Genomic DNA, 14,896 nt, shown 5'->3' with positions numbered 1-14,896 from the left:
CTTTTGTGTGACCCTCATGTTCGTTTTGCAATTAAAAACAAAAGCTCAAGAAAAGCTAACCTCCCTTAGGTATCCATTATGTGCCAAGAGCACACGTGCAGCTCTCTCTGTGTATGATGTATGTATAATGTGTGTATGTGTATATGTGTGTGCTCGAGTGTATGTTTCTCATTTGCTTCACAGAGCAGCCTTTTGCAATAGGTATCATTGCATGGCTAACACCTGCGTGCTTACTGATTTTTTTTTCTTACTACGTGCTGGTTGCCATCTTAAGTGCTTTACATTAATTAATCCTTACAGTCACCGTCGGGAGTAGGTATTATTATCCCCATTTTGAAAATGAGAAAAATAAGTTACAGGGTATAATTTACAGAAGGTCACATGGCTGGGAGTTGGAACCAAGGTTCAAATCTAGACAGTCTGGCCTCAGGGCTGGCGTTTGGACCAGTCTGGGGTGGGTGGTGGGTGGTGGGTGGGGTGTTGTGCCTTCCGCTCAGTTCCCGCCCCATCAGAGCGGTGAGTGGGACGTGATCCAGACATAGAGTCAGAAGATTTAGATTCCAACCCTGGGCCTGTCACCTAGTCTCTGTGCCACTTTAGGCAACTTCCTCAGTGTCTCTTGGCTTCATTTTCCCCATCACCCTTACTTCAGAGGCAGTAGTGATACCGTTAGGACCATGGGCATGCTAAAAGAGAGTGTTCACTTTTATAATCTAAACATGAGAAGGAATAAGTTGGATCAGTATTCAATATTCACACTGAACCGGTGTCCTCACTTGGTGCAGGTGTCTGCTACATGCCGCAGACAGTGGGGCTATTCCAGAGGCCACCCGGGAATGCTCTTTCAATAGTGGTCGGAAGTGACACCTTCATCTCTTCTTTTGTCTTCAGCATTTTGCAAATTTTATTATAGTTTCTGGCTATAGGATGTCAGTGATATGGTTAATTTTATTTTTTTAAAAAGCCTCATATAATGGAATCTTTATAATACTTGGTTATGAGTTAGGGATTGAATACGAAAATCTTTGGTTCCAAGGGATGTTCCCTGATTATGTCTTAAGAAAGAATTTCAAGGTGTTTGTTGTTGTGGTTGTAAATATGAGTTCCCTCATTGAAAATTCAAGCTTTCTTAATTTGTTCATCCCCAGTGCCTACCAGTAGTCTAAATCCTAACACATATATTTGGCCAAAAATGCATTTGAAAAACATCCTTTCTGAAAGAAACTCATGCTATGGAGAGGATATTTTGAAAACTGATGTTTGGAAAGGTTCCCACCACCATGTGAGATCAGTGCCGAAAACTGTCTTAGGTATATCATCTATGAAAACTCTACTCTGCGTATTTTAACTTTGGAAAAGGAATTTTGTAACGACTTAAAAAATCTGACTAAAGAGGAATTTTAGTGGGTTTTGAATTCATTTGTTAAAAATATGAAATTGCCACACATTTTGGGTTATTTGACATCAAGGAATGTGAAAATTTCCCCACTGAATTTAAACAGTAATCTGAGTGTGACTGGTTAATGAGATTGAAAAAGTGTGTCATGATTTAATGAGCTCATCCATTGATCAGTTTCTTCCATTTGCACTCTGTTTCTGAATTATAGACTCCCTGAACTGTTTCAGCCTAATCCCTAGAACCTGTATATGTTACCTTAAGAGGAAAAAAGGGTCTTTGCAGATGTGATTAAGGATTTTGAGATGGAGAGATTCTCCTGGACTATCTCTGTGGATCCTAGATGTAGTCACAGTGTCCTCATAGAAGAGAGGCAGAGGGACATTTGACATAGAAGAGGAAAGGGCATTGGTGGCCGTGGAGGCAGAGATTGGAGTGCTGCAGCCACAAGCCAAGGAATGCCAGCAGCCACCAGCTGTTGCAAGAGGTAAGGAATGGATTCTCCCCTAGAACCCCTGAAGGGAGTGTGGCCCTGCTGTCATGTTGATTTTAGCGCCATGGTACTAATTTCGACTTATGGCCTCCAGAACTGAACCAGAGAATACATTTCTTGTCTTTTTTTAAATGCCACCAAGTGGGTGGTAATTTTTTACAGCAGTCATAGGAAACTGATACATACACACAAGTAGCTTTTTAAGGTATCATTCATTCATTAATACCAAATGTTAAACTGAAATTAGAACTAAACCTTTAAGTTGCTGTTTTACAAAGTGTTCAGCCAATATTTAAAAAAATAATGAAACGTCATTATAGGACATTTCTATAATGAAAAATTATCAATATGTAGTATATACAATATAACATCTATATTATTGGTGAGCACAAAGGATTTTGGCATAATTAATAGAATTGCATTTAAAACCTTTTCTTTCTCATCCTTAAAATGTATATGTTGTGTATATTTTATAAATGCATCGGTACAATGGCAAGTGTGTATAATTTATAAATATTAATAAATCAACATGTGTTGGGGTACACGAGCAAAAAAAATCTGGAAAACTTGCTCCAAGAGATTATTGTCAAGATGAAACGAGGTAAATGTGGAAACTCCTGGAACATGGTCGGCATCCAGTAAGTATTTGTTGAATGGATGGGTTGGTGGGTAGGTGGGTGGGTGGATGGATGGATGAATAATGAAGAAATGAAAGGTCCTTGGTTAAGCATTAGTCCCAGGAACCCAGGGCTGACAGTAGGACTTAGCGGTGGGCCCAAGTGTGCTTGATTCCAAAGCCTGTGATCTTTCCACTTTGCCATCATTATAGGAAGAACTATGCTAATTAATATAGTCTGTTTCACAATTTTCCTGAAGAGTACCAAGGAAAATTTAGTGACTCATCTCCTTCTCAGCACTGGCATGGGGTGGGGCAGAGTAGGAAGTACAGTAGAAGATTCCTGCGTTGGACATGGCTGTGTTGGCCTGAGGTGCTGGGTAGGGGTGGAATTGGGAAGGGGATTCGGAGGCAGTTGCGGTGGGCCGGGCTGTAGGACTGTGCTCCACTTTCCTGCACCAGGGAGCGTTAGGCTTTTGCCTGAACGAGAGAGGCTATGAGAATCTGCCAGGTATAGAACAATAGAAGATTTGTGGGCAACAACTCCTCCTTCTCCCCATGTGGAGTGTGGGAAGAGAAATAAAATTCATACACTAACTGGTTTTTAGACAGTCAAGATGCCCACACCTATGATCGTGGGGGAACAGGGAGATGTCTGGATAAATTAAATTTTGACAACCCTCAACCTGATTTTAGCTAATAGCTTCAGTCTTCTTTCTGACCAAAGACACAAAAGCAGCTTTCACTCCAAGTGTTAGGAATCAACCACCTGGCTTTGGAAGCACTCTGTCTTCCAGCTCCTCTTTTGACGGAGCTAATAATGACAGGAAAATGGCCAGTGGGGTCAGTGGGTGCGGAAGGGAGGTGATAAGAGTTTCAGAGCTCTGATCATCTCTAGTCAAATGGCACTGGTAAAAAGGGGAGCAGACCCTCCTAGCTGAATTGTGAGCCTAGTCAGTCGCTAAAACACAGGAATACAGGCCAGTTGGTTTCTGTGCTGTTCATTTGGAACACGGGCATTGACCCCAGTGTCTTTGCTCTGGCCACTGTAACAGCCTCCTAGGAGGGAGGTTCGCACAGTAACCCTTGCCTGCTTCTGATGCATGTTCCACACTGTTACGTCTCTCTTAGGCTTGAAACCTCCCAGCGGTCTCCTTTATATTTAGAGCCCTTACCATTCCTTACAGGATTTCCTCCTCCTCCTCCCTCCTAATGCTTCACCCAAATCACATGCTACCCTGAGTTTTCTCTGCAGAAGACTCTCTTACCGCTGGGCCCTTGCACATGCCATTCCCACTGCTGCTTCCCCCACCTCCAGTCTTTACCTAGTTACCTCTTGGCATTCTCCAAGTCTCAGTCTGCATGCGACTTCCTCCAGAAGGCCCCCCTTGCACCCTGTTCAGTAATTTGGCTTCCCTTGCTATACGCTCCCATAGCATTCCGAACATCCATGATAGGTGCTTTGTCAACATTTGCCAAGGGGATGAAGGAAGCTTTTCAAGAGAGAAGGTGCTGTGTTATTTTGTACCCCCACAAGCTAGCATAGTACCTGGCACCCAATAAATGTTGGTTGAACTGAGATCAACAGAGAGTCAGTGGGCCAAGACTTTAGGGGATGTGACCTAGATGCGCAGGGTATTAGGTCTCACCCCTGCGTCCTCTTTGCCCCATTCCATTGAGGCCCAGGTCTGAGTCCTGAGGCCAACTGAGGAACAGCGGTACTGGTAGTCACCTGGTAGATCATGCATCATTTGGCCTTTGAAAAAAAAAAAAAAGAACAAATATGCAGACTCATTAATGACAAATATTGCCATATTTTTGAAATGTAACAGCTAACTCAAAATGCAAGAAAGACAGTTATAGTGGCAACCTTTGCATTCTGTTTGCAGCCTTAGGCTCCTTAATAGAGTCCCATATGAGCCATGGCTATAGTTTTCATGTGTGTGTCTCATTTTTGACCTAGGAGTGAGATGAATAATTTTGAGGTGATGAAAATAAATATTCAACTGACTATTAAGTACAGAAATGGGTCTCCGGGCTACAGATATCAGCCCCACCATCTGAAATGTAAATATCTCTTGAAATTCCCATTTAAGAGCAGATTTCACCTGCAAGTAGACTGTTATATCTTCCTGAAAAATATATACACCCTAGTGAGGGAATAAACACATCATTACACTTTCTTGACAGATAAGCTCGGCTCTGTTCGGGTGTAAACTCATTTTTCTTGGGTTGACCTTTAAATAGTATTGTGCTATTGTATGGGATTTAAATCAATAATTTTGTCAAAGCAAAATATACTGCAGGTTTTTTTTTTCTTTATCATTTAAACAGTTCTGTAAACTCTCGAGGAGTAATGGATTTCAACATGTTCTTCCCAGCAAGGGGAGAAGGGGAGAAGGGGTGGGTAGGGGTGTGTATGGGGGGGGGAGGAAGCATCGTATAAAAACTCACTGAGCAGCAATGAGGCAGGAGCTGGGCATAACTGCAGATCTGAGAGAATTCCGTTTTCTCTTCCAGGCAGCCGAGATGGAGGTGCCAGTGTGGGCTGTAATTAGCGGTGTAATACCTTTTCTGCATTCTTGTTGTAAAGCAACAAAGTATCCCAGGTGTGAGGAGGTTAAAATGAGAAGTACCCAGTAGTTATGAAGCTGCAATAATGAGTTTCCTTCTACTTACCATGGGTTTGTGTGATATACAGCTTGCAATTAAGCATGGCTTGGTGATTCAGTGATTAATGTATATACAGCTCCTAAAGGAGGGAAGCCGCCCTCCCGTCACATCCTTCATGATGTTTACAGCTGGGTACCTATTAACAGGAAGATGGAAAGGGCCATTTACAATTCAGTAACCTTTATGACAGTGAACTCTTTAATCAGCATTTTATTTCCTTTGTAACACTTTAGTCATCTACAAATGTCAGAATAAAATAGGGCCATGAAATATTTAGGATCGGCATGTGGAAATTGACTTCCCTTGATTTAAGCTGCTGTGTCTTTTCATTTTGTTGTTTTGGGAGCTTTTACTTTTATTGAAAGACAATTTATAACTAAATGCTCCCAACAGTGACTGGCGTTAGGGTAGGAGGAATTTCAGAGAGCCAAATTCTGGTTCTATAAAATGTGTTGATGCTTGCTATATTGGGTAATAAGTTATTCAAATAAAAACATTAGCAAAGGTTTGCATTTCAGAGCAGTATTTAGTAGAGGTACAGCAGACTCTGCAGAGTTTATGACAAAATACTCCGACATATTTTAGAAAGGTAATTAAGTATGAAGTACATCCATAATAATTTAAGTCAGTTATAGTATATACCTGAAATATGCATTATTGTCTCACATTATTTTCTTAGTGGGATTCTGGGACTTTTTCAATTCAACAATAACCACCTTTCCCTTTCAGCTTTTGTGTACTGTTGCAAATATATACGATATGTATTAGCAAAATTACTATGTTTATGTGTTTAAAAAGACTCTTAAACAGTGCTCATACGATTGTATTAAATGATTGCATTATTATTTCTTGCTCATATCTTAAGTAAATCCATTTTAAGCCAATGAACCCAAACATGTGTTTTAAAAATTAATCTTGGACAATGGCGTGGTTTAAGAGCCTGTCATTGTGCAGTACTATTCTCTGTCCTCCCTCCCCTCCAAACCCCCCAAATGTTCCTGGTGACCATTAGTGGACTTTGGGATTAGCCTCAGTTTAAAGAGTTAGTTCTTTTTCAGGGGTAGTAGTAGAGTCTTGCTCTCATGTTGGCCATATGGGATCACCTCTTACACTTTTCTACAAGGTATTGGGAAGGTGTTACCTTTTTTTTTTCTGTTGCATGGAAACCAGTAACTGGAACCAGCCCGAGGCAGCTGGGACCCAGTCCCAGGTCTGCCATGAACTCCATGTTGTGGGCAAGTTCATTACCGTTCTGGGCTTCAGTTTTCCCATATGTAAATGGAACTGGTTTATTGGATTAGGTTGTCTTCAAGGCAGCAGTGAGAGGGGAAGGGAAATACACAGAGAATAAATTAGGATCTTAAATTCAAGCTGCTGCAAATAGAGGGTTTCTATCACTAAACTGCATAAATGTGAGTCCTAAAGAGAATGTCTTTACCTAGATGATAGAACATGAACTCTCCTCTGATACTTCAGGGATACTTGGGGATAGGTTGGGGAAAGTGTGATTTTTTTTTTTTATGAATTTGTTGTTGCTAAAGAGTTAAAGTGTGTATTGAAACATTTAGCACAGAATAAGACACTTTTATTTTCCCTTTCACTTGTTTTCATAAAAGGTCAAGGTCCCCAGGTGCCTTCTAGTATCATAACCCCAATCTATGAAGTTACTTGAGTTGGGATGTTTATGAAGAAAGTTGAGTTATTAATTTCCAGTTCAAGCGTTTCCTCTACTAAGTTCAGGGAATAAGATAATGGAGGAGAGAAACCCAAGGATTACAAATGTTACTCTGGGCAAGGAAGGGCGATCAGGGCTTGGGATACTTACAGGATAAGCCTTTCTCTATTTTTTAAAATCTCATCTCCTTGCCTAATCTGCAGCCGTCCTTACGGGCTTGCTTTTGAAATGGTTCTTTGGAACATTAAGTGGGTAGAAGCAAGTAGGACCTCATAAAAGGCTACAGGAAGGATTCTAAACTCTCAGACTGGAGAAAGGAGAAGCTGGAGTTTTCTCACTGGAAGTGAGAGAGTTACTGAGGAATACTGGTAAGGGCCACATGAAGGCTGAAACCATGCCTGAGTGATGGCAAAGTACTGACTGTCAGGGTAGGCGGTGACACGTGGGGGACACCTGGGAAAGGAGGATGGGTGTGCAGGAGAGCAACATTTCAAATGGCTTTTATTCTGTCCTTTGCCCCCATCTCACAAAGTGATGTCTTGCACGGCAAGGAGTGGGAGCCTGAAAAACCTTGGTGGCTTTGCTCCTGGTTTTCCACTTTTTAATTCATTTGACTTCTTTACTTTTGAACTTTTAAAAATTATTTTTAAATTAAAAAGGTATTACAGAACACAATCATAGAAAGTTTGGAAAATAAATGAAAGAATGAAAACAATCGTCTTTAATCTTGCCATACAATCACAACTACTATTCTTTGTGTATATTCTTTGTCTTTTTCTAGCAGCATAATGCTATGTAGGTAAAATGAAAGCCAAGTGTCAATTTTGTGTCCTCCCTCTCTGCCTTTTTCACGTCTCATGAGATCATACACATTTTGCCATGTTGCTTCATTGTCTTTATAATCATCATTTTTTGAAGACTGTGTACTGTTCCATAAAACAAGCATTTCATTAATTTAAAAATAATTTTAAACGTATTTTTAAACCCAACTATGGGCTATTTAGTTTGCTTCTGTAGTTTTTGCTGTAATAACAGTGTGATGCATGTCTTCATGCATCACATATGAATTTTCCATGTTTTTGATTATTTCCTTAGGAATAGACTCTCAGGTTTAGAATTATTGTGCTGAAGAGACCCTGTTTTATTGCATCACTTGCCCATTGATGTAGCTCACAAGCTTTTAAAAGCATTAGATGAGTTTCTCCCAAGTTCTGGGCTGTGTAGTTGCTCTAGGTGCAGATGATTTTCATAAGAAGCTTGTGTTCCTATAGAGAATTTTGGGTATTTTCAAGGCTCATGAGGATCTAAAGCCGTTGGATGATACCATTCGCTTAAAATTCTGTAAATAATAGAATGTGAAGAACAAGCAAACTGGATGTGAGCAGTGAGCAGGGTGGGGATTGGCATCTGCTGAACTTCCAGAATATGTTAGGGACTGTCAAGGATGCTGCCTCATTTAATTTTGAGACGATCCTATGAGTTGGGAATTAGTGCTACCTTTTTTTTTTTTTTTTTCCTGGATGAAGAACTGAAACTCAGTGAGGTGAAGTGACCTACCTGAAGTCATCCAGCTTCTGTAGAGTCAGAATTTGAACTCAAGTCCACTATACTGTGTGCCCTTTGTCTAAAGAAGTGTAGGTAGGCTGGGTACTGTGGTTCATGCTTGTAACCTCAGCACTTTGGGAAGCCAAGGTGGGAGGACTGAGGATCGCTTGAGCCCAGGAGTTTGAGGTTGCAGTGAACTATGATCATGACACTGGACTCTAGCCTGGGCAACAGAGCAAGACCCTGTCTCTGATAAAAAATAAAAATAAAAAGAAGTGCAGGTAGATGAAGTAGTGGTGGGGACCCCACTGTTTTCTAGGATAAGCATAAAATGGTGGCCACTTCCTGTTTGCAACATCAGAAATTCTTATTCTAACCACTGGGACTTAGGCCTTTGTAGGGATTCCTGTTCGCTTTTGCATACCCATCTTTACACAAGTTTTTCAAATCACAAAATATAGTTTTGCTTTAGTGCTTGGGGTGTTGGAATTGGTAGTAGGCTGGCTGAAAGGCAGTTGGCAGGATATTCAGGGCTTATTAGGATGGTGTGCTTGTGTCCTTTTGGAGGAGCTGGAATCCGGACTCCTTTGGCCCTATCAGATTTTACTCTTTCCCCTGTGCTTTCTAGAAGACAGTGAAGGAATGAGAGATGTGTCAGATGGGGGAAAGAGAATGGCGGTGCTTTTGGAAAGTCAATTTGGGAACCACTGTCGGTGTAGAGCCCACTGAAATAGAGGGATGCCTTGAAAGAACCATCCGGGGCCCTTGCAGAAACCCTCCCCCTAACCAGTCAGGAACAATGAAAAGGGTTAAGGGACGAGTTCAAAGCCATAGTGCCCATGAACGCCAGTCAGATTTAGAAGCAGGGGTCTCATCTCCATGTTAAGGAGCCAGTTAGGAAACGCAAAATGAAGGCAGGTGACTGAGATGCCAAGCAGGGAGACACAGGAATGGGTTGGGGACTCAGCTGTCCTTGTGCCCGGGCCTGGTGTCCACTGCTGCTTCTCCTTGAGGCTGCGAGAGAGCTGGAATGACTACATGGGGAGGATGGTTTTCTACTGCTCACTTGGGTCTTCAATAAGATGGGAAGGCAGGCGGGGCTGGAAGGGATTTGGAGGATGATGGCTATAGATGTTTGGGTCCTGGTGTCGCTGTGACCCTGCCTCTTTGCCCACCAGTGCCGCATTGAACCCTCAGCCTGGCATTTCCCTCCCTTAGAGGTGGGGACAAGGAATAGGTGTTGGGACATTTCCCCCCACCCCTGGTGATTAGGACGCGTTAACGCACATTCATTCCGCCGCTTTGCCGCCTCTTGGTCAGGATTATTTAAATGTTTATCCTTCCTTACTTCTTGACCTTTCTTGTTCAGTCCTAGTTCCCAAGTCCTGCTTGTTTTGTGTTTCATGAGCTTAGCAAACCGTGGCCTCCAATTCCCCAGTTCTAGTGTTTTCACTTAAGATGAGGAGTGATGAGCCAGAGGTTTCAGGCTCAATCCTTGAGCAAAGGGCCGCTCTGACAGGGATTATTATTTATTTGTCATCTTGGATGTAATAAGCTGTAGGTACAGCTTCGAGAGCCCTTGATTTATTGCGCTGTCTACTGCCACTAGCGGGGCGTCTGCTCCGCCACGCAGGATGAATACCACACTGTCAGCTCTGTCGATCCGTCTCCGCCACCGCTCTCTCTCTCCTAACACATTCCCATTTCATGCCAGAATACATAAACAATCTTTCATTATTTTGATGCCTTTTTCATATTTGTTCTTTACAGAACATAAAGTTTGAATTTATGGGTTTCCTTTACATTATTTCAACACACTCCACCATTTTCCGGGTTTGTGGTTTAACTCTCAGAAATTGGCTGCCAGGTGATTTAGTTATTTTGGCTTTCTAGTTTTATAGTTATTTAATATCGCCATGCCAGAGCCTGAGAAAATGGAGTGCATGGCACGTGTGGGATTCGCAGTTTAGGCTCTCGTCATCAAGACGATGGCCGTGATCTCGGGGACGAGGCGTGGGGGTAAAAACAAGACATGGGAGGTGGGAAATCCTTGGCTCGGGCTTTAAAAAATTCCACCTCAAATAGACTATTTAGATGATCGGACCAGCCCAGGGCCTTGGTCGAGCTTGAAACGAGAAATGGAACATCCTGAAACCGTTTGGAATTAGCAAGGTTTTCTAAATTAGCAGTCATATGCCCCACCCAGTTCTGTGTGCTTTTTCTGTCACAGCAGCTCTCAGCATTCTTTATTTTCACCTGCTTCTGTGTGTCAGAGGTTTGACCGTATGGCCTAGTTCTAAAGAATTTTTCTGTTTTTGTTTTTAGTTCTCCTAACTGGTAAAAGAACTGGTGTTTGAGGGCATTTGCATAGGAATCTGAAGTTACTGCCTCTGTTGCCCTGCTAATAGGACAGGCTTGGGCTGTGGATCACATTTATTCACTTGTTTGCATTGTGCTGTTTGCATGGATTCCCCCCAGTCTTCATCTTTTGTCTCAAATTTCATCATCTTGTTTTTAACTGAACATAACAATTCCATGTTATATGTTGTCTAAAACTGGGCACCTTAAGCTTTTTGATTGAAAAAAAAGTTTTTCCCCAGTTTTCCCCAGTTCTTTTCCTTGGAATTAAATTTTAAGAGAGACAGCAAGGAGAAGAAATTTATAGAGTAGACTGCAATGATGATGCCAACACTGGTGATGAGGTCTTTTTACATATGTGCATGAGAGTGTGTGTGTGTGTGTGTGTGTGTGTGTGTGTGTGTGTCTTCCTCTGCTTACAGGACATGCGTCTGTCTGTCCATGGAGGAGGCTGGTGCATTTCACTTCTCTTGAAGGTTCCTGACAAATACAAGCCATTGGCAGGTGAGATCATATTCCAGTCAAGGTCAATTAATCATGCAGAAGTCATGATATTTGGGAAGTCAAGGTCCTTCTCAGTGACAGTGCTAATGTGGGTTTGGTGGCTGAAATTCTGGCTCCTTTTAGGGAAGGTCTATTGCTCACGTGCTTAATTGTGTGTGTATGTCCCTGCCCTTCCACTCAGCCCTTGAAGAGAAAGGGTCTGAAGGTGAGACGTGCTCTGCAGTTGGAAGGTTCTTTTGAGCCCTGTCTCCTCCCTGAAAGGTATTAATGAATGTGGATTTGAGTGCCATCAACGCAAGATAATTTTGCCACTCTTCACTTTCCTTGGTAGTCTTCATTAGACAAGTAGGGAATTTGCTTAGCTCACATCACATCGTAGGCCTGTTGTGGCTGGAAAGGAACCCTAGTTAATTAATACGAGAAATTTGTTTTGTGTCCCTGGTAAAAAAGACGGTGTAGGTTGCTGTTGTCAGCAGAAGCTGCTTGTCACTTTGACCTCTTCTGTTAAGTGTTTGATGTGTTTTCTCAGAGTAATCTGTGAATAACATTATAGCCTAGCCAGAAGAGAAACCGAGGGAGCAATAGCAGAATTAATATCTGGGAGCGTTGATAATTATATATCAGAATCTAATTTTTAGCACAGAAAATGTGTTAATGACAGAGAGGAAAACAAAAACCACTCGCTTCTCCCAGCAGGCCCCAAAGTGTCATTTATTATTTCTCAGCTGGATATCTATCAAGTTTATGGGTTAATTTTTCTGTAGACTGTTATTTATGGGTTTTTGTTTGTTTTCAGCCATCATTACTAACAATACGGTTAATAGCAATCATTTGTTATCCAGCACTAGGCGTGATGCTTCAGATGAGAGCACTGAACTGAGAATACTCATTTGGTAGCTGAATAAGGCCCTGACAGGGCCCATTTATAACAAGCTCATTCTATAATGTCCATCCTATTAATAAAATTTTGTTGCTGTCTAATTAGAGATGTCTGATGTGTATAGGAGCACAGCAGAGGAGACTTTTTGCTGCTGCCTTTTTTTTTTTCCTTCTTAACCTGGTCTCTTCTGTCACAGCCAAAGCTCATCTGGGCATATGGGTTCGAGAAACAAAAGGGGTGAGAAGGGAGCTGTGGGTGACGGTTCTGGGTTAGACGTGTGGGCGCAGCATGGCGTGAAGGCTGCATTGCAGGGAGGTCTGTGGACTCTCCAGCTCTCTTTGCTTTTCGCCTGTGGTTTTACCTGCCTGGGCTGCCTCCTCAGTTTGCAGTGATACAAGGTGTGGCCACAAGATATTGTGATTTCCTATTAATAACAAAGACACCAAAACTTAAACATGCAAGTGAGTGCTTAGCTCTTCAAAGTCATTGCCTTGAAAGGCAACACATGTATTTCTGTACCACTACCGTTTCCCAAATCCTTCCAGAAACTTCTCTTGGTTGGTTTGCAGAGGCAGTCTCACAGTGTCTCATTCGGGAAAAAAAGGTGGTGAATAGTTTCCCCAAATAAGAATTTGGAATGTTATGTTAAGCCATCAATCTCAATGGTTTGTGGTCACACTTTGGAGCGACAGACTGATTCCGTTCAGTTATTATTATTTTTTTTATCCCAGTGGATTTTTCAGGCTTTTTTCTTTCATTAGAAGTTTTTAGGTGAGGTGATGGGATGTGCCCATCTCTGGGACAAGAAGTGGGAGTTCCAGCAGCTACTTTTAAACCCTGATGCCTTTACTTGGCGGTGGTTATGATTTGGGGGCAAGTTCCTGAATTGCAGGGCCTTAGCTTTCCTAGTTCCGGAAGAGCAGGCACTAACCCTAGAGAACTGTGGCAAGGAGGACCAAGTCTCACACACGAAAACCAGTGAGCTCCTTTGAAACACAGTCATTTTAATCTTAGTTGTATAAATAGCTTTACTGACTAAAATTTTATTGCTTGAACTTTAAATGAGTTTTTTTCCACTCCAAGAGTGAAATTTAAAGAAATGTATAGCATTGAAAAGTTTTTATCATCCTGATTATAGCTTATTGTGAAGTTTGCTCTGTTTAGGGGAAAAAGAAGAGGAATTTAAAATTGAGGAAAAATATTTTATTAGTTTGGTGGGTGTTCAGAATCATATACCTTTGAATTAAGAGCACATATTCAGGTAATATCTTGAAAAATGTTTAAAATAGTTTTGTTGCTAGGTAACTATTTTTTCCTCTTTAGTAAGCTTTCCCCCCCACCCCGACCCTGTGAAATGTTTTGCAAATGATCTTTTGAATAAAAACGATCATCTAATATTTTATTCCCAGCCTATCTGATATTGAAGGTAAAACTTTAAAAAAATAAATATAGCATTAAGAAATTTTTGTACTAAAGCTGGCGATGAAAGTGGTGTGTGACGCTGAGCTTGCAAGGCCTGGGTAGTCGGCTGCTTTTTCCCCTAAACTGCACTTGACTACAGCTTATCAACCCTTAATTAGTGCTACATTTTCTCCCTGTGATTTCTATTGATGTGTGGTAGGGGGAGCTGGATTGAGCCTCCACCTGACTGGTGTGCAAATTGTTTTAGAAAATTCAGCAAACATCTCTCTCCATTATCCCTCCAGCACCCCCATCCCTTTCTCCCCCCTCTTCTCTGGCCTTGTGTCTTTCTTCCATTCCCCTGGATAGGAAAGGTGAAAAGCAGGACGATAGGAATCAGGTTGAGTATTAGTGTTTCCGCTGGCCTGTGCAATAGAAAACGACAAGTGGCCGGCTGGGCCCTCCGTCAGCAGATCGTGGATCGGCAAGCAGGGAGGTGGCAGCAGGCGGTGGGGGCGGCGGGGCTCCCCCGTGGCCTCGGGATGGCTGCAATGTGATTGTGAGAGCCAGGATGAAGTCAGCACTGACAAAGTGAGGGGATTGATGGATGGACAAAGCAGGGAACTGGATGTGAGAATGGATGAGGGCAGAGGGGGAATTTAACACAGACAAACAGAATGAAAGACAGAGAGGAATTGCCTGCTAAAGTATGCCCGCCCTTAGCTCCCACAGCAATTTACTTACTGCTAACTGAACACCCAAGGATTGTCTGCATCTTTGCAGATTTTCCTACCAGCCATGGCAGAGGGAAGCTTGCCGATTCCAGCCGGTGTGTGCCGGCCTTTCTCTTTCAGCCTCCCCCCAGCCCCCCAACGACATTCACTCATACTCATTTAATTCAAACTGAGCGGCTGATTATTTCCAAGAAGTTCACACAGGGTTTCTGCAGAATAAATTTTCTTCCCTTGCCATTATTTTAATGTTTCCACTAAATTTACCTTAATCAGTTATCGTTGCCTCGGTGTAGTAAATAATAATATTTACCTGCTCCTTTTGGAAATGATGTTTCTGGAAAGAGACCTATTGTTGCTTTAGGAAGGCCTACGACAGTGACGGTGATGCACGCTTCTTTTGTGCAGGAGAAAGTTAGTGGCTTTCTACCTTTATCCAGGCGGTGCGTGTTCCTGAGTGACTCAATATTTAATGCTTATAAAATTTTACTCTAAAGTACGAAATGTGCTCTGACCCAAACCCCACATGTGTTATGTTAGGCAAAGAAAGAATTAATCGGGAGAGAAGGAAAAGGTAAATTTTTTTCCCTCCCTAAGAAAAATGGATAGTATTGCATATTTTAC

General features: G+C 42.0%; 1 protein-coding gene and 1 long non-coding RNA gene across 2 annotated transcripts in view; both read left to right on the top strand.

The window, feature by feature from the left end:
* The window catches only part of LRMDA (leucine rich melanocyte differentiation associated), a 1,038,561-nt gene that overhangs the window by 230,286 nt on the left and 793,379 nt on the right, over positions 1-14,896 (top strand). The gene's annotated exons all lie outside the window — the stretch shown is intronic.
* LOC123650264 overlaps positions 14,063-14,896 on the top strand; it is a 30,614-nt gene continuing 29,780 nt past the window's right edge. The window contains exon 1 of the long non-coding RNA XR_006739312.1: positions 14,063-14,171. This is a non-coding gene — a long non-coding RNA (uncharacterized LOC123650264). The remainder of the gene's footprint in view (positions 14,172-14,896) is intronic.

Source organism: Lemur catta, chromosome 14, assembly GCF_020740605.2.
Source record: "Lemur catta isolate mLemCat1 chromosome 14, mLemCat1.pri, whole genome shotgun sequence".
Lineage (NCBI taxonomy): Eukaryota > Metazoa > Chordata > Mammalia > Primates > Lemuridae > Lemur > Lemur catta.
The sequence above is the reverse complement of the archived record's forward strand: the minus strand, read 5'-3'. Positions and strand labels throughout refer to the sequence as shown.